This window comes from Lepisma saccharinum, chromosome 19 (genome assembly GCF_977018435.1).
Source record: "Lepisma saccharinum chromosome 19, izLepSacc3.1, whole genome shotgun sequence".
Taxonomy (NCBI): Eukaryota; Metazoa; Arthropoda; class Insecta; order Zygentoma; family Lepismatidae; genus Lepisma; species Lepisma saccharinum.
Genome location: NC_139247.1, coordinates 3,296,577 through 3,318,485, shown reverse-complemented (window position 1 = coordinate 3,318,485; position 21,909 = coordinate 3,296,577).

Below are 21,909 nucleotides of genomic sequence, written 5' to 3'. Positions count from 1 at the left end.
ATATTTGAGTTTAGAGGCAAGACGGTACGTGTCAAGAATGTTGGGTCCACTAAAAACTTGATTTTTTCTAGTAACAAAATACTATAGCTAAGGAAATACAGAAATATGTGTCGTATATATATGTACCATCGTTAATGACTTTAATGCCTTTTGGAATTTCCTTTTCGGTTTCCGACAAAGTAAAAACCGTTTCCTTGCAACAATATATCCAACAATTCGGCCAATATCAAAAACTTCGAGTCGTTAAAAATGGTATTTACACACACACACAATGGATCAGGCGACCGTATCTCAGTTTTTGGTGGAAAATTTTCGTCACAAAGAGACATAACTCGAGATACGACAATTGTGACAATTACTTTTTCGCTAAATGCTGAGATACGACACTTTGACAAATCCTAAAAAAACTAAATACTCGGAAACGGATAATACTTCAGGGATGTCGATTTTCCAGATTGTGAAGACCACCATATACTACACGTAGGTGAAATATATCAAATTTCGCTCCTTTTTACATACGACACTTTGTGAGGAGTCGCCAAAATTTTGACTGGTTTTCTTGGTTTCCTTGTCAATTTTATTAGAGTCAAATGTAATTTATTTGACACTTAATTCTTTTTCTTGCTGTTTATTTGTTTTCACTATTACTTCAACATAATGTGCTTGTATGTACGTTAACATTTTTGAGAGTTTAAAATCTAAGACTTTGACAAACGAGGTTATTAACCTTATGTCGAACATTGCGACACACATATTAGGATTACTCCAAAGTTCAACACCCGTGTTGAATACTCGACACGCTAAATAAAACTAGTTCACATTAACAATGACCAATATTTGGAGTGAAAATGAATCAGGTCTCAAATTGTAACATTATAACAAGAGTTCAATAATTTACAAACCAATGTGCAGAAATTGAAAGACAAAAAATACCGAGCAAGATAATATAGCATGCCATTATTGACTGTCTTGAAATATATTATAGAATCATTGTGATCCCTGTTGAGCGATCTTAAAGGAAATCAATAACACAATGTAGTTAATGTTAATTTCCTCGTTCATAAACACACACACAGAGGCATATGTACACAAACATTTTGCTTGGAGAAGATCTTTAATTATTGTAACAATCGAAGCTATATATACATATATTCGATATTTACAGTAATTGTTGAAATTCTCCAAGTGATATGTGCATGTTTACACATGAGATGCATGTTTGTTACAAAACTTCACATATAAAGATAAACTGACAGCCGTACAACCTAAGTACGACAATAGCAGTGTAACAGGAGTGCCCAGTCAATGACAAGTAATACAATTCAAGACGTACAGCAAAGGCCAAAACTTCAACCAGAAGACAGGGAAACGAATTTAATTTCGAATAGGTTCTCTGATACGAGATTAATGAGGCTGTTCGTGCAAAACGTTTCCGAGGCAGTGCTACCCCTTTTGTATCCCTAAAGAATTTCGTTCATTTCGATGCACTAAGCTTTACATTGGAGAGCGATAGGAAGGCTATTCAAGCTTTACTTTCAAAGCAGGTAAGAAAATCTCTCCACACTAGCGTAGATAGGAAAATGACTTGCATCTCATTGGAAGAAGTTGAGTCGTGAAAATCTTCGTCTCCCAATGTTTTAGCGTAAGGTAAAAAATATCTCTTCGTAATTACAATTGAGATTGTAATGATCAGAGTGTTGGTAGGATGTAACCAGATCATCATCTTTACTATTTTTGAATATATTGGAGGGAAGGTGAAGGGAATTAATTCGTTTTCTTGGTGGGAAGGGAGGGAAGGGAATTGGGTCCCTGGCACGAGATTAATTTCTTTGTAAACCCCGGGTGGGCAGGGAAGGGGTCCCTGGCACGAGATTAAGTTCTTTGTAAACCCCGGTCCCTGGAAGGGATTAATTTTAGTGTAAGCCTCATTTGAGGTTTACACTAATGATTTAATTACTTAATTAAGGCTTGGTGTGAGAGTTGTGACAACAGCAATGACAAAATTCAAACACTGCAGAGCGTTGTTTGCGAAATGATCTAGATCGCATTCAAAGAAATTGAGTAAAGAAAGACTTCGTTTAACAATGTTTTGGTGTAAGATCGAAGATATTTCTTCGTAACTACTATTGCGATTGTAGTGAGTTGAGTGTTAGTAGGATGTAACCAGATCATAATCTTTATTATTTTTGGATATATCTTGGAGGGAAGTGGAAGGGAACTAATTATTTTTCTTGGTGGGAAGGGAGGGAAGGGAATGGGGTCCCTGGCACGAGATTAATTTCTTTGTAAACCCCGGGTGTTCAGGGAAGGGGTCCCTGGCACGAGATTAAGTTCTTTGTAAACCCCTGTCCCTGGACGGGATTAATTTTAGTGTAAGCCTCACTTGAGGTTTACACTAATCATTTATTTAATTAATTAACGATTGGTGTCACAGTTGTGACAACAACAATCACAAAATTTAAAAAAGAATCATCATAGCGTTCCTTGCGAAATGATCCTCATCATATTTGAAGGAATCTAGTCGTAAAAGAATTCGTTTACCGATGTCTTGTTCTAAGATTGAAAATATTTCTTCCTAATTACTATTGAGATTGAAGTGAGCTAACTGTAGTTACGATATAACTCGTAGAAATCTCTTTAAATAAACAACAGTCATTTTTTGAAATCTCGTCTCTGTTTTGAAAGCTTTTGTAAGGTACACCTCCCTCTCTTTAATATTTCCAAAATGCTGGATTCCTTCATTTTTAAAGTCTATTTCAAACAACCATTCCTGATATTTTTAAGGTATTTATGAAAGTAGTATTCCATACTACCAGTTTTTCATTAGTAGAGGAAGGGACAATAACGAGCTACTGCTTTGATTGTGTTCAATCGGGTGCCTTGAAAAGAAACAAATCTAGCAATAAATTCCATTTTGAACTTAAGATCAGAGTTTTCATAATATAAATTATTTGTTCTTCTTCACTAGATATTAGTCGACACATTTTTCCAATTTTTTACACTCAAGTTCATTATATCGGCATCTCAGATGGTGCTGAGGAACAAATATCTTCGTCCTAAGATTCCAACCTTGACTTCTTAATCTAGCAGCATCTTTATATTTGTTAAATTTGCAGACCAATCTTGTTCTGACTCTTTACTTAAAAATATTGGCTGATCCCCAGAGGCAGTGGTTGTTTTCTTAAACATCGTAATTAGTTTGTGATTATTCTTGCACCTTATATTGTTTTGAAATGATCCCAGAACACTCAATACATACACTTGGAACAGGCACAACGTTCTTCTTTCATGAAGGACCTCACATAACATCTGCATGGAAATAGGATTGTTAGTATCACAAGCACAGAAATCACCACATGAATTTAGGTCGAAATTCTCAAAAGCGGTTTTCTTGGTTCTATGTTGCGAGAAAGGAATTTCCTTTGTTTCCTATCAATAGCAATAATCACGATTCCTGTATTCTACTTTTGTTGTGTCTTCCAATGATTTGAACTCTTCCAAATCATAGCAAAAAATGCCAAATGGATATTTGAGTTTAGAGGCAAGACGGTACGTGTCAAGAATGTTGGGTCCACTAAAAACTTGATTTTTTCAAGTAACAAAATACTATAGCTAAGGAAATACAGAAATATGTGTCGTATATATATGTACCATCGTTAATGACTTTAATGCCTTTTGGAATTTCCTTTTCGGTTTCCGACAAAGTAAAAACCGTTTCCTTGCAACAATATATCCAACAATTCTGTCAATATCAAAAACTTTGAGTCGTTAAAAATGGTATTTACACACACACACACAATGGATCAGGCGACCGTATCTCAGTTTTTGGTGGAAAATTTTCGTCACAAAGAGACATAACTCGAGATACGACAATTGTGACAATTACTTTTTCGCTAAATGCTGAGATACGACACTTTGACAAATCCTAAAAAAAACTAAATACTCGGAAACGGATAATACTTCAGGGATGTCGATTTTCCAGATTGTGATGACCACCATATACTACACGTAGGAGAAATATATCAAATTTCGCTCCTTTTTACACACGACACTTTGTGAGGAGTCGCCAAAATTTTGACTGGTTTTCTTGGTTTCCTTGTCAATTTTATTAGAGTCAAATGTAATTTATTTGACACTTAATTCTTTTTCTTGCTGTTTATTTGTTTTCACTATTACTTCAACATAATGTGCTTGTATGTACGTTAACATTTTTGAGAGTTTAAAATCTAAGACTTTGACAAACGAGGTTATTAACCTTATGTCGAACATTGCGACACACATATTAGGATTACTCCAAAGTTCAACACCCGTGTTGAATACTCGACACGCTAAATAAAACTAGTTCACATTAACAATGACCAATATTTGGAGTGAAAATGAATCAGGTCTCAAATTGTAACATTATAACAAGAGTTCAATAATTTACAAACCAATGTGCAGAAATTGAAAGACAAAAAATACCGAGCAAGATAATATAGCATGCCATTATTGACTGTCTTGAAATATATTATAGAATCATTGTGATCCCTGTTGAGCGATCTTAAAGGAAATCAATAACACAATGTAGTTAATGTTAATTTCCTCGTTCATAAACACACACACAGAGGCATATGTACACAAACATTTTGCTTGGAGAAGATCTTTAATTATTGTAACAATCGAAGCTATATATACATATATTCGATATTTACAGTAATTGTTGAAATTCTCCAAGTGATATGTGCATGTTTACAACATGAGATGCATGTTTGTTACAAAACTTCACATATAAAGATAAACTGACAGCCGTACAACCTAAGTACGACAATAGCAGTGTAACAGGAGTGCCCAGTCAATGACAAGTAATACAATTCAAGACGTACAGCAAAGGCCAAAACTTCAACCAGAAGACAGGGAAACGAATTTAATTTCGAATAGGTTCTCTGATACGAGATTAATGAGGCTGTTCGTGCAAAACGTTTCCGAGGCAGTGCTACCCCTTTTGTATCCCTAAAGAATTTCGTTCATTTCGATGCACTAAGCTTTACATTGGAGAGCGATAGGAAGGCTATTCAAGCTTTACTTTCAAAGCAGGTAAGAAATCTCTCCACACTAGGGTAGATAGGAAAATGACTTGCATCTCCTTGGAAGAAGTTGAGTCGTGAAAATCTTCGTCTCCCAATGTTTTAGCGTAAGGTAAAAAATATCTCTTCGTAATTACAATTGAGATTGTAATGATCAGAGTGTTGGTAGGATGTAACCAGATCATCATCTTTACTATTTTTGAATATATTGGAGGGAAGGTGAAGGGAATTAATTCGTTTTCTTGGTGGGAAGGGAGGGAAGGGAATGGGGTCCCTGGCACGAGATTAATTTCTTTGTAAACCCCGGGTGGGCAGGGAAGGGGTCCCTGGCACGAGATTAAGTTCTTTGTAAACCCCGGTCCCTGGAAGGGATTAATTTTAGTGTAAGCCTCATTTGAGGTTTACACTATTGATTTAATTACTTAATTAAGGCTTGGTGTGAGAGTTGTGACAACAGCAATGACAAAATTCAAACACGGCAGAGCGTTGTTTGCGAAATGATCTAGATCGCATTCAAAGAAATTGAGTAAAGAAAGACTTCGTTTAACAATGTTTTGGTGTAAGATCGAAGATATTTCTTGGTAACTACTATTGCGATTGTAGTGAGTTGAGTGTTAGTAGTATGTAACCAGATCATCATCTTTATTATTTTTGGATATATCTTGGAGGGAAGTGGAAGGGAACTAATTATTTTTCTTGGTGGGAAGGGAGGGAAGGGAATGGGGTCCCTGGCACGAGATTAATTTCTTTGTAAACCCCGGGTGGGCAGGGAAGGGGTCCCTGGCACGAGATTAAGTTCTTTGTAAACCCCTGTCCCTGGACGGGATTAATTTTAGTGTAAGCCTCACTTGAGGTTTACACTAATGATTTATTTAATTAATTAACGAATGGTGTCACAGTTGTGACAACAACAATCACAAAATTTAAAAAAGAATCGTCATAGCGTTCTTTGCGAAATGATCCTCATCATATTTGAAGGAATCTAGTCGTAAAAGAATTCGTTTACCGATGTCTTGTTCTAAGATTGAAAATATTTCTTCGTAATTACTATTGAGATTGAAGTGAGCTAACTGTAGGTACGATATAACTCGTAGAAATCTCTTTAAATAAACAACAGTCATTTTTTGAAATCTCGTCTCTGTTTTGAAAGCTTTTGTAAGGTACACCTCCCTCTCTTTAATATTTCCAAAATGCTGGATTCCTTCATTTTTAAAGTCTATTTCAAACAACCATTCCTGATATTTTTAAGGTATTTATGAAAGTAGTATTCCATAGTACCAGTTTTTCATTAGTAGAGGAAGGGACAATAACGAGCTACTGCTTTGATTGTGTTCAATCGGGTGCCTTGAAAAGAAACAAATCTAGCAATAAATTCCATTTTGAACTTAAGATCAGAGTTTTCATAATATAAATTATTTGTTCTTCTTCACTAGATATTAGTCGACACATTTTTCCAATTTTTTACACTCAAGTTCATTATATCGGTATCTCAGATGGTGCTGAGGAACAAATATCTTCGTCCTAAAATTCCAACCTTGACTTCTTAATCTAGCAGCATCTTTATATTTGTTAAATTTGCAGACCAATCTTGTTCTGACTCTTTACTTAAAAATATTGGCTGATCCCCAGAGGCAGTGGTTGTTTTCTTAAACATCGTAATTAGTTTGTGATTATTCTTGCACCTTATATTGTTTTGAAATGATCCCAGAACACTAAATACATACACTTGGAACAGGCACAACTTTCTTCTTTCATGAAGGACCTCACATAACATCTGCATGGAAATAGGATTGTTAGTATCACAAGCACAGAAATCACCACATGAATTTAGGTCGAAATTCTCAAAAGCGGTTTTCTTGGTTCTATGTTGCGAGAAAGGAATTTCCTTTGTTTCCTATCAATAGCAATAATCACGATTCCTGTATTCTACTTTTGTTGTGTCTTCCAATGATTTTAAATCTTCCAAATCATAGCAAAAAATGCCAAATGGATATTTGAGTTTAGAGGCAAGACGGTACGTGTCAAGAATGTTGGGTCCACTAAAAACTTGATTTTTTCTAGTAACAAAATACTATAGCTAAGGAAATACAGAAATATGTGTCGTATATATATGTACCATCGTTAATGACTTTAATGCCTTTTGGAATTTCCTTTTCGGTTTCCGACAAAGTAAAAACCGTTTCCTTGCAACAATATATCCAACAATTCGGTCAATATCAAAAACTTCGAGTCGTTAAAAATGGTATTTACACACACAAACAATGGATCAGGCGACCGTATCTCAGTTTTTGGTGGAAAATTTTCGTCACAAAGAGACATAACTCGAGATACGACAATTGTGACAATTACTTTTTCGCTAAATGCTGAGATACGACACTTTGACAAATCCTAAAAAAACTAAATACTCGGAAACGGATAATACTTCAGGGATGTCGATTTTCCAGATTGTGAAGACCACCATATACTACACGTAGGTGAAATATATCAAATTTCGCTCCTTTTTACATACGACACTTTGTGAGGAGTCGCCAAAATTTTGACTGGTTTTCTTGGTTTCCTTGTCAATTTTATTAGAGTCAAATGTAATTTATTTGACACTTAATTCTTTTTCTTGCTGTTTATTTGTTTTCACTATTACTTCAACATAATGTGCTTGTATGTACGTTAACATTTTTGAGAGTTTAAAATCTAAGACTTTGACAAACGAGGTTATTAACCTTATGTCGAACATTGCGACAAACATATTAGGATTACTCCAAAGTTCAACACCCGTGTTGAATACTCGACACGCTAAATAAAACTAGTTCACATTAACAATGACCAATATTTGGAGTGAAAATGAATCAGGTCTCAAATTGTAACATTATAACAAGAGTTCAATAATTTACAAACCAATGTGCAGAAATTGAAAGACAAAAAATACCGAGCAAGATAATATAGCATGCCATTATTGACTGTCTTGAAATATATTATAGAATCATTGTGATCCCTGTTGAGCGATCTTAAAGGAAATCAATAACACAATGTAGTTAATGTTAATTTCCTCGTTCATAAACACACACACAGAGGCATATGTACACAAACATTTTGCTTGGAGAAGATCTTTAATTATTGTAACAATCGAAGCTATATATACATATATTCGATATTTACAGTAATTGTTGAAATTCTCCAAGTGATATGTGCATGTTTACACATGAGATGCATGTTTGTTACAAAACTTCACATATAAAGATAAACTGACAGCCGTACAACCTAAGTACGACAATAGCAGTGTAACAGGAGTGCCCAGTCAATGACAAGTAATACAATTCAAGACGTACAGCAAAGGCCAAAACTTCAACCAGAAGACAGGGAAACGAATTTAATTTCGAATAGGTTCTCTGATACGAGATTAATGAGGCTGTTCGTGCAAAACGTTTCCGAGGCAGTGCTACCCCTTTTGTATCCCTAAAGAATTTCGTTCATTTCGATGCACTAAGCTTTACATTGGAGAGCGATAGGAAGGCTATTCAAGCTTTACTTTCAAAGCAGGTAAGAAAATATCTCCACACTAGGGTAGATAGGAAAATGACTTGCATCTCATTGGAAGAAGTTGAGTCGTGAAAATCTTCGTCTCCCAATGTTTTAGCGTAAGGTAAAAAATATCTCTTCGTAATTACAATTGAGATTGTAATGATCAGAGTGTTGGTAGGATGTAACCAGATCATCATCTTTACTATTTTTGAATATATTGGAGGGAAGGTGAAGGGAATTAATTCGTTTTCTTGGTGGGAAGGGAGGGAAGGGAATTGGGTCCCTGGCACGAGATTAATTTCTTTGTAAACCCCGGGTGGGCAGGGAAGGGGTCCCTGGCACGAGATTAAGTTCTTTGTAAACCCCGGTCCCTGGAAGGGATTAATTTTAGTGTAAGCCTCATTTGAGGTTTACACTAATGATTTAATTACTTAATTAAGGCTTGGTGTTAGAGTTGTGACAACAGCAATGACAAAATTCAAACACTGCAGAGCGTTGTTTGCGAAATGATCTAGATCGCATTCAAAGAAATTGAGTAAAGAAAGACTTCGTTTAACAATGTTTTGGTGTAAGATCGAAGATATTTCTTCGTAACTACTATTGCGATTGTAGTGAGTTGAGTGTTAGTAGGATGTAACCAGATCATCATCTTTATTATTTTTGGATATATCTTGGAGGGAAGTGGAAGGGAACTAATTATTTTTCTTGGTGGGAAGGGAGGGAAGGGAATGGGGCCCCTGGCACGAGATTAATTTCTTTGTAAACCCCGGGTGGGCAGGGAAGGGGTCCCTGGCACGAGATTAAGTTCTTTGTAAACCCCTGTCCCTGGACGGGATTAATTTTAGTGTAAGCCTCACTTGAGGTTTACACTAATGATTTATTTAATTAATTAACGATTGGTGTCACAGTTGTGACAACAACAATCACAAAATTTAAAAAAGAATCATCATAGCGTTCCTTGCGAAATGATCCTCATCATATTTGAAGGAATCTAGTCGTAAAAGAATTCGTTTACCGATGTCTTGTTCTAAGATTGAAAATATTTCTTCGTAATTACTATTGAGATTGAAGTGAGCTAACTGTAGGTACGATATAACTCGTAGAAATCTCTTTAAATAAACAACAGTCATTTTTTGAAATCTCGTCTCTGTTTTGAAAGCTTTTGTAAGGTACACCTCCCTCTCTTTAATATTTCCAAAATGCTGGATTCCTTCATTTTTAAAGTCTATTTCAAACAACCATTCCTGATATTTTTAAGGTATTTAGGAAAGTAGTATTCCATACTACCAGTTTTTCATTAGTAGAGGAAGGGACAATAACGAGCTACTGCTTTGATTGTGTTCAATCGGGTGCCTTGAAAAGAAACAAATCTAGCAATAAATTCCATTTTGAACTTAAGATCAGAGTTTTCATAATATAAATTATTTGTTCTTCTTCACTAGATATTAGTCGACACATTTTTCCAATTTTTTACACTCAAGTTCATTATATCGGCATCTCAGATGGTGCTGAGGAACAAATATCTTCGTCCTAAGATTCCAACCTTGACTTCTTAATCTAGCAGCATCTTTATATTTGTTAAATTTGCAGACCAATCTTGTTCTGACTCTTTACTTAAAAATATTGGCTGATCCCCAGAGGCAGTGGTTGTTTTCTTAAACATCGTAATTAGTTTGTGATTATTCTTGCACCTTATATTGTTTTGAAATGATCCCAGAACACTCAATACATACACTTGGAACAGGCACAACTTTCTTCTTTCATGAAGGACCTCACATAACATCTGCATGGAAATAGGATTGTTAGTATCACAAGCACAGAAATCACCACATGAATTTAGGTCGAAATTCTCAAAAGCGGTTTTCTTGGTTCTATGTTGCGACAAAGGAATTTCCTTTGTTTCCTATCAATAGCAATAATCACGATTCCTGTATGCTACTTTTGTTGTGTCTTCCAATGATTTGAACTCTTCCAAATCATAGCAAAAAATGCCAAATGGATATTTGAGTTTAGAGGCAAGACGGTGCGTGTCAAGAATGTTGGGTCCACTAAAAACTTGATTTTTTCTAGTAACAAAATACTATAGCTAAGGAAATACAGAAATATGTGTCGTATATATATGTACCATCGTTAATGACTTTAATGCCTTTTGGAATTTCCTTTTCGGTTTCCGACAAAGTAAAAACCGTTTCCTTGCAACAATATATCCAACAATTCTGTCAATATCAAAAACTTTGAGTCGTTAAAAATGGTATTTACACACACACACAATGGACCAGGCGACCGTATCTCAGTTTTTGGTGGAAAATTTTCGTCACAAAGAGACATAACTCGAGATACGACAATTGTGACAATTACTTTTTCGCTAAATGCTGAGATACGACACTTTGACAAATCCTAAAAAAAACTAAATACTCGGAAACGGATAATACTTCAGGGATGTCGATTTTCCAGATTGTGATGACCACCATATACTACACGTAGGAGAAATATATCAAATTTCGCTCCTTTTTACATACGACACTTTGTGAGGAGTCTCCAAAATTTTGACTGGTTTTCTTGGTTTCCTTGTCAATTTTATTTGAGTCAAATGTAATTTATTTGAAACATAATTCTTTTTCTTGCTGTTTATTTGTTTTCACTATTACTTCAACATAATGTGCTTGTATGTACGTTAACATTTTTGAGAGTTTAAAATCTAAGACTTTGACAAACGAGGTTATTAACCTTATGTCGAACATTGCGACACACATATTAGGATTACTCCAAAGTTCAACACCCGTGTTGAATACTCGACACGCTAAATAAAACTAGTTCACATTAACAATGACCAATATTTGGAGTGAAAATGAATCAGGTCTCAAATTGTAACATTATAACAAGAGTTCAATAATTTACAAACCAATGTGCAGAAATTGAAAGACAAAAAATACCGAGCAAGATAATATAGCATGCCATTATTGACTGTCTTGAAATATATTATAGAATCATTGTGATCCCTGTTGAGCGACCTTAAAGGAAATCAATAACACAATGTAGTTAATGTTAATTTCCTCGTTCATAAACACACACACAGAGGCATATGTACACAAACATTTTGCTTGGAGAAGATCTTTAATTATTGTAACAATCGAAGCTATATATACATATATTCGATATTTACAGTAATTGTTGAAATTCTCCAAGTGATATGTGCATGTTTACACATGAGATGCATGTTTGTTACAAAACTTCACATATAAAGATAAACTGACAGCCGTACAACCTAAGTACGACAATAGCAGTGTAACAGGAGTGCCCAGTCAATGACAAGTAATACAATTCAAGACGTACAGCAAAGGCCAAAACTTCAACCAGAAGACAGGGAAACGAATTTAATTTCGAATAGGTTCTCTGATACGTGATTAATGAGGCTGTTCGTGCAAAACGTTTCCGAGGCAGTGCTACCCCTTTTGTATCCCTAAAGAATTTCGTTCATTTCGATGCACTAAGCTTTACATTGGAGAGCGATAGGAAGGCTATTCAAGCTTTACTTTCAAAGCAGGTAAGAAAATCTCTCCACACTAGGGTAGATAGGAAAATGACTTGCATCTCCTTGGAAGAAGTTGAGTCGTGAAAATCTTCGTCTCCCAATGTTTTAGCGTAAGGTAAAAAATATCTCTTCGTAATTACAATTGAGATTGTAATGATCAGAGTGTTGGTAGGATGTAACCAGATCATCATCTTTACTATTTTTGAATATATTGGAGGGAAGGTGAAGGGAATTATTTCGTTTTCTTGGTGGGAAGGGAGGGAAGGGAATGGGGTCCCTGGCACGAGATTAATTTCTTTGTAAACCCCGGGTGGGCAGGGAAGGGGTCCCTGGCACGAGATTAAGTTCTTTGTAAACCCCGGTCCCTGGAAGGGATTAATTTTAGTGTAAGCCTCATTTGAGGTTTACACTAATGATTTAATTACTTAATTAAGGCTTGGTGTGAGAGTTGTGACAACAGCAATGACAAAATTCAAACACGGCAGAGCGTTGTTTGCGAAATGATCTAGATCGCATTCAAAGAAATTGAGTAAAGAAAGACTTCGTTTAACAATGTTTTGGTGTAAGATCGAAGATATTTCTTCGTAACTACTATTGCGATTGTAGTGAGTTGAGTGTTAGTAGTATGTAACGAGATCATCATCTTTATTATTTTTGGATATATCTTGGAGGGAAGTGGAAGGGAACTAATTATTTTTCTTGGTGGGAAGGGAGGGAAGGGAATGGGGTCCCTGGCACGAGATTAATTTCTTTGTAAACCCCGGGTGGTCAGGGAAGGGGTCCCTGGCACGAGATTAAGTTCTTTGTAAACCCCTGTCCCTGGACGGGATTAATTTTAGTGTAAGCCTCACTTGAGGTTTACACTAATGATTTATTTAATTAATTAACGATTGGTGTCACAGTTGTGACAACAACAATCACAAAATTTAAAAAAGAATCGTCATAGCGTTCTTTGCGAAATGATCCTCATCATATTTGAAGGAATCTAGTCGTAAAAGAATTCGTTTACCGATGTCTTGTTCTAAGATTGAAAATATTTCTTCGTAATTACTATTGAGATTGAAGTGAGCTAACTGTAGGTACGATATAACTCGTAGAAATCTCTTTAAATAAACAACAGTCATTTTTTGAAATCTCGTCTCTGTTTTGAAAGCTTTTGTAAGGTACACCTCCCTCTCTTTAATATTTCCAAAATGCTGGATTCCTTCATTTTTAAAGTCTATTTCAAACAACCATTCCTGATATTTTTAAGGTATTTATGAAAGTAGTATTCCATACTACCAGTTTTTCATTAGTAGAGGAAGGGACAATAACGAGCTACTGCTTTGATTGTGTTCAATCGGGTGCCTTGAAAAGAAACAAATCTAGCAATAAATTCCATTTTGAACTTAAGATCAGAGTTTTCATAATATAAATTATTTGTTCTTCTTCACTAGATATTAGTCGACACATTTTTCCAATTTTTTACACTCAAGTTCATTATATCGGTATCTCAGATGGTGCTGAGGAACAAATATCTTCGTCCTAAGATTCCAACCTTGACTTCTTAATCTAGCAGCATCTTTATATTTGTTAAATTTGCAGACCAATCTTGTTCTGACTCTTTACTTAAAAATATTGGCTGATCCCCAGAGGCAGTGGTTGTTTTCTTAAACATCGTAATTAGTTTGTGATTATTCTTGCACCTTATATTGTTTTGAAATGATCCCAGAACACTAAATACATACACTTGGAACAGGCACAACTTTCTTCTTTCATGAAGGACCTCACATAACATCTGCATGTAAATAGGATTGTTAGTATCACAAGCACAGAAATCACCACATGAATTTAGGTCGAAATTCTCAAAAGCGGTTTTCTTGGTTCTATGTTGCGACAAAGGAATTTCCTTTGTTTCCTATCAATAGCAATAATCACGATTCCTGTATTCTACTTTTGTTGTGTCTTCCAATGATTTTAAATCTTCCAAATCATAGCAAAAAATGCCAAATGGATATTTGAGTTTAGAGGCAAGACGGTACGTGTCAAGAATGTTGGGTCCACTAAAAACTTGATTTTTTCTAGTAACAAAATACTATAGCTAAGGAAATACAGAAATATGTGTCGTATATATATGTACCATCGTTAATGACTTTAATGCCTTTTGGAATTTCCTTTTCGGTTTCCGACAAAGTAAAAACCGTTTCCTTGCAACAATATATCCAACAATTCTGTCAATATCAAAAACTTTGAGTCGTTAAAAATGGTATTTACACACACACACAATGGATCAGGCGACCGTATCTCAGTTTTTGGTGGAAAATTTTCGTCACAAAGAGACATAACTCGAGATACGACAATTGTGACAATTACTTTTTCGCTAAATGCTGAGATACGACACTTTGACAAATCCTAAAAAAACTAAATACTCGGAAACGGATAATACTTCAGGGATGTCGATTTTCCAGATTGTGAAGACCACCATATACTACACGTAGGTGAAATATATCAAATTTCGCTCCTTTTTACATACGACACTTTGTGAGGAGTCGCCAAAATTTTGACTGGTTTTCTTGGTTTCCTTGTCAATTTTATTAGAGTCAAATGTAATTTATTTGACACTTAATTCTTCTTCTTGCTGTTTATTTGTTTTCACTATTACTTCAACATAATGTGCTTGTATGTACGTTAACATTTTTGAGAGTTTAAAATCTAAGACTTTGACAAACGAGGTTATTAACCTTATGTCGAACATTGCGACACACATATTAGGATTACTCCAAAGTTCAATACCCGTGTTGAATACTCGACACGCTAAATAAAACTAGTTCACATTAACAATGACCAATATTTGGAGTGAAAATGAATCAGGTCTCAAATTGTAACATTATAACAAGAGTTCAATAATTTACAAACCAATGTGCAGAAATTGAAAGACAAAAAATACCGAGCAAGATAATATAGCATGCCATTATTGACTGTCTTGAAATATATTATAGAATCATTGTGATCCCTGTTGAGCGATCTTAAAGGAAATCAATAACACAATGTAGTTAATGTTAATTTCCTCGTTCATAAACACACACACAGAGGCATATGTACACAAACATTTTGCTTGGAGAAGATCTTTAATTATTGTAACAATCGAAGCTATATATACATATATTCGATATTTACAGTAATTGTTGAAATTCTCCAAGTGATATGTGCATGTTTACACATGAGATGCATGTTTGTTACAAAACTTCACATATAAAGATAAACTGACAGCCGTACAACCTAAGTACGACAATAGCAGTGTAACAGGAGTGCCCAGTCAATGACAAGTAATACAATTCAAGACGTACAGCAAAGGCCAAAACTTCAACCAGAAGACAGGGAAACGAATTTAATTTCGAATAGGTTCTCTGATACGAGATTAATGAGGCTGTTCGTGCAAAACGTTTCCGAGGCAGTGCTACCCCTTTTGTATCCCTAAAGAATTTCGTTCATTTCGATGCACTAAGCTTTACATTGGAGAGCGATAGGAAGGCTATTCAAGCTTTACTTTCAAAGCAGGTAAGAAAATCTCTCCACACTAGGGTAGATAGGAAAATGACTTGCATCTCATTGGAACAAGTTGAGTCGTGAAAATCTTCGTCTCCCAATGTTTTAGCGTAAGGTAAAAAATATCTCTTCGTAATTACAATTGAGATTGTAATGATCAGAGTGTTGGTAGGATGTAACCAGATCATCATCTTTACTATTTTTGAATATATTGGAGGGAAGGTGAAGGGAATTAATTCGTTTTCTTGGTGGGAAGGGAGGGAAGGGAATTGGGTCCCTGGCACGAGATTAATTTCTTTGTAAACCCCGGGTGGGCAGTGAAGGGGTCCCTGGCACGAGATTAAGTTCTTTGTAAACCCCTGTCCCTGGACGGGATTAATTTTAGTGTAAGCCTCACTTGAGGTTTACACTAATGATTTATTTAATTAATTAACGATTGGTGTCACAGTTGTGACAACAACAATCACAAAATTTAAAAAAGAATCATCATAGCGTTCCTTGCGAAATGATCCTCATCATATTTGAAGGAATCTAGTCGTAAAAGAATTCGTTTACCGATGTCTTGTTCTAAGATTGAAAATATTTCTTCGTAATTACTATTGAGATTGAAGTGAGCTAACTGTAGGTACGATATAACTCGTAGAAATCTCTTTAAATAAACAACAGTCATTTTTTGAAATCTCGTCTCTGTTTTGAAAGCTTTTGTAAGGTACACCTCCCTCTCTTTAATATTTCCAAAATGCTGGATTCCTTCATTTTTAAAGTCTATTTCAAACAACCATTCCTGATATTTTTAAGGTATTTAGGAAAGTAGTATTCCATACTACCAGTTTTTCATTAGTAGAGGAAGGGACAATAACGAGCTACTGCTTTGATTGTGTTCAATCGGGTGCCTTGAAAAGAAACAAATCTAGCAATAAATTCCATTTTGAACTTAAGATCAGAGTTTTCATAATATAAATTATTTGTTCTTCTTCACTAGATATTAGTCGACACATTTTTCCAATTTTTTACACTCAAGTTCATTATATCGGCATCTCAGATGGTGCTGAGGAACAAATATCTTCGTCCTAAGATTCCAACCTTGACTTCTTAATCTAGCAGCATCTTTATATTTGTTAAATTTGCAGACCAATCTTGTTCTGACTCTTTACTTAAAAATATTGGCTGATCCCCAGAGGCAGTGGTTGTTTTCTTAAACATCGTAATTAGTTTGTGATTATTCTTGCACCTTATATTGTTTTGAAATGATCCCAGAACACTCAATACATACACTTGGAACAGGCACAACTTTCTTCTTTCATGAAGGACCTCACATAACATCTGCATGGAAATAGGATTGTTAGTATCACAAGCACAGAAATCACCACATGAATTTAGGTCGAAATTCTCAAAAGCGGTTTTCTTGGTTCTATGTTGCGACAAAGGAATTTCCTTTGTTTCCTATCAATAGCAATAATCACGATTCCTGTATGCTACTTTTGTTGTGTCTTCCAATGATTTGAACTCTTCCAAATCATAGCAAAAAATGCCAAATGGATATTTGAGTTTAGAGGCAAGACGGTGCGTGTCAAGAATGTTGGGTCCACTAAAAACTTGATTTTTTCTAGTAACAAAATACTATAGCTAAGGAAATACAGAAATATGTGTCGCATATATATGTACCATCGTTAATGACTTTAATGCCTTTTGGAATTTCCTTTTCGGTTTCCGACAAAGTAAAAACCGTTTCCTTGCAACAATATATCCAACAATTCTGTCAATATCAAAAACTTTGAGTCGTTAAAAATGGTATTTACACACACACACAATGGACCAGGCGACCGTATCTCAGTTTTTGGTGGAAAATTTTCGTCACAAAGAGACATAACTCGAGATACGACAATTGTGACAATTACTTTTTCGCTAAATGCTGAGATACGACACTTTGACAAATCCTAAAAAAAACTAAATACTCGGAAACGGATAATACTTCAGGGATGTCGATTTTCCAGATTGTGATGACCACCATATACTACACGTAGGAGAAATATATCAAATTTCGCTCCTTTTTACATACGACACTTTGTGAGGAGTCTCCAAAATTTTGACTGGTTTTCTTGGTTTCCTTGTCAATTTTATTTGAGTCAAATGTAATTTATTTGAAACATAATTCTTTTTCTTGCTGTTTATTTGTTTTCACTATTACTTCAACATAATGTGCTTGTATGTACGTTAACATTTTTGAGAGTTTAAAATCTAAGACTTTGACAAACGAGGTTATTAACCTTATGTCGAACATTGCGACACACATATTAGGATTACTCCAAAGTTCAACACCCGTGTTGAATACTCGACACGCTAAATAAAACTAGTTCACATTAACAATGACCAATATTTGGAGTGAAAATGAATCAGGTCTCAAATTGTAACATTATAACAAGAGTTCAATAATTTACAAACCAATGTGCAGAAATTGAAAGACAAAAAATACCGAGCAAGATAATATAGCATGCCATTATTGACTGTCTTGAAATATATTATAGAATCATTGTGATCCCTGTTGAGCGACCTTAAAGGAAATCAATAACACAATGTAGTTAATGTTAATTTCCTCGTTCATAAACACACACACAGAGGCATATGTACACAAACATTTTGCTTGGAGAAGATCTTTAATTATTGTAACAATCGAAGCTATATATACATATATTCGATATTTACAGTAATTGTTGAAATTCTCCAAGTGATATGTGCATGTTTACACATGAGATGCATGTTTGTTACAAAACTTCACATATAAAGATAAACTGACAGCCGTACAACCTAAGTACGACAATAGCAGTGTAACAGGAGTGCCCAGTCAATGACAAGTAATACAATTCAAGACGTACAGCAAAGGCCAAAACTTCAACCAGAAGACAGGGAAACGAATTTAATTTCGAATAGGTTCTCTGATACGTGATTAATGAGGCTGTTCGTGCAAAACGTTTCCGAGGCAGTGCTACCCCTTTTGTATCCCTAAAGAATTTCGTTCATTTCGATGCACTAAGCTTTACATTGGAGAGCGATAGGAAGGCTATTCAAGCTTTACTTTCAAAGCAGGTAAGAAAATCTCTCCACACTAGGGTAGATAGGAAAATGACTTGCATCTCCTTGGAAGAAGTTGAGTCGTGAAAATCTTCGTCTCCCAATGTTTTAGCGTAAGGTAAAAAATATCTCTTCGTAATTACAATTGAGATTGTAATGATCAGAGTGTTGGTAGGATGTAACCAGATCATCATCTTTACTATTTTTGAATATATTGGAGGGAAGGTGAAGGGAATTATTTCGTTTTCTTGGTGGGAAGGGAGGGAAGGGAATGGGGTCCCTGGCACGAGATTAATTTCTTTGTAAACCCCGGGTGGGCAGGGAAGGGGTCCCTGGCACGAGATTAAGTTCTTTGTAAACCCCGGTCCCTGGAAGGGATTAATTTTAGTGTAAGCCTCATTTGAGGTTTACACTAATGATTTAATTACTTAATTAAGGCTTGGTGTGAGAGTTGTGACAACAGCAATGACAAAATTCAAACACGGCAGAGCGTTGTTTGCGAAATGATCTAGATCGCATTCAAAGAAATTGAGTAAAGAAAGACTTCGTTTAACAATGTTTTGGTGTAAGATCGAAGATATTTCTTCGTAACTACTATTGCGATTGTAGTGAGTTGAGTGTTAGTAGTATGTAACGAGATCATCATCTTTATTATTTTTGGATATATCTTGGAGGGAAGTGGAAGGGAACTAATTATTTTTCTTGGTGGGAAGGGAGGGAAGGGAATGGGGTCCCTGGCACGAGATTAATTTCTTTGTAAACCCCGGGTGGTCAGGGAAGGGGTCCCTGGCACGAGATTAAGTTCTTTGTAAACCCCTGTCCCTGGACGGGATTAATTTTAGTGTAAGCCTCACTTGAGGTTTACACTAATGATTTATTTAATTAATTAACGATTGGTGTCACAGTTGTGACAACAACAATCACAAAATTTAAAAAAGAATCGTCATAGCGTTCTTTGCGAAATGATCCTCATCATATTTGAAGGAATCTAGTCGTAAAAGAATTCGTTTACCGATGTCTTGTTCTAAGATTGAAAATATTTCTTCGTAATTACTATTGAGATTGAAGTGAGCTAACTGTAGGTACGATATAACTCGTAGAAATCTCTTTAAATAAACAACAGTCATTTTTTGAAATCTCGTCTCTGTTTTGAAAGCTTTTGTAAGGTACACCTCCCTCTCTTTAATATTTCCAAAATGCTGGATTCCTTCATTTTTAAAGTCTATTTCAAACAACCATTCCTGATATTTTTAAGGTATTTATGAAAGTAGTATTCCATACTACCAGTTTTTCATTAGTAGAGGAAGGGACAATAACGAGCTACTGCTTTGATTGTGTTCAATCGGGTGCCTTGAAAAGAAACAAATCTAGCAATAAATTCCATTTTGAACTTAAGATCAGAGTTTTCATAATATAAATTATTTGTTCTTCTTCACTAGATATTAGTCGACACATTTTTCCAATTTTTTACACTCAAGTTCATTATATCGGTATCTCAGATGGTGCTGAGGAACAAATATCTTCGTCCTAAGATTCCAACCTTGACTTCTTAATCTAGCAGCATCTTTATATTTGTTAAATTTGCAGACCAATCTTGTTCTGACTCTTTACTTAAAAATATTGGCTGATCCCCAGAGGCAGTGGTTGTTTTCTTAAACATCGTAATTAGTTTGTGATTATTCTTGCACCTTATATTGTTTTGAAATGATCCCAGAACACTAAATACATACACTTGGAACAGCCACAACTTACTTCTTTCATGAAGGACCTCACATAACATCTGCATGGAAATAGGATTGTTAGTATCACAAGCACAGAAATCACCACATGAATTTAGGTCGAAATTCTCAAAAGCGGTTTTCTTGGTTCTATGTTGCGACAAAGGAATTTCCTTTGTTTCCTATCAATAGCAATAATCACGATTCCTGTATTCTACTTTTGTTGTGTCTTCCAATGATTTTAAATCTTCCAAATCATAGCAAAAAATGCCAAATGGATATTTGAGTTTAGAGGCAAGACGGTACGTGTCAAGAATGTTGGGTCCACTAAAAACTTGATTTTTTCTAGTAACAAAATACTATAGCTAAGGAAATACAGAAATATGTGTCGTATATATATGTACCATCGTTAATGACTTTAATGCCTTTTGGAATTTCCTTTTCGGTTTCCGACAAAGTAAAAACCGTTTCCTTGCAACAATATATCCAACAATTCGGTCAATATCAAAAACTTCGAGTCGTTAAAAATGGTATTTACACACACACACAATGGATCAGGCGACCGTATCTCAGTTTTTGGTGGAAAATTTTCGTCACAAAGAGACATAACTCGAGATACGACAATTGTGACAATTACTTTTTCGCTAAATGCTGAGATACGACACTTTGACAAATCCTAAAAAAACTAAATACTCGGAAACGGATAATACTTCAGGGATGTCGATTTTCCAGATTGTGAAGACCACCATATACTACACGTAGGTGAAATATATCAAATTTCGCTCCTTTTTACATACGACACTTTGTGAGGAGTCGCCAAAATTTTGACTGGTTTTCTTGGTTTCCTTGTCAATTTTATTAGAGTCAAATGTAATTTATTTGACACTTAATTCTTTTTCTTGCTGTTTATTTGTTTTCACTATTACTTCAACATAATGTGCTTGTATGTACGTTAACATTTTTGAGAGTTTAAAATCTAAGACTTTGACAAACGAGGTTATTAACCTTATGTCGAACATTGCGACACACATATTAGGATTACTCCAAAGTTCAACACCCGTGTTGAATACTCGACACGCTAAATAAAACTAGTTCACATTAACAATGACCAATATTTGGAGTGAAAATGAATCAGGTCTCAAATTGTAACATTATAACAAGAGTTCAATAATTTACAAACCAATGTGCAGAAAATGAAAGACAAAAAATACCGAGCAAGATAATATAGCATGCCATTATTGACTGTCTTGAAATATATTATAGAATCATTGTGATCCCTGTTGAGCGATCTTAAAGGAAATCAATAACACAATGTAGTTAATGTTAATTTCCTCGTTCATAAACACACACACAGAGGCATATGTACACAAACATTTTGCATGGAGAAGATCTTTAATTATTGTAACAATCGAAGCTATATATACATATATTCGATATTTACAGTAATTGTTGAAATTCTCCAAGTGATATGTGCATGTTTACACAT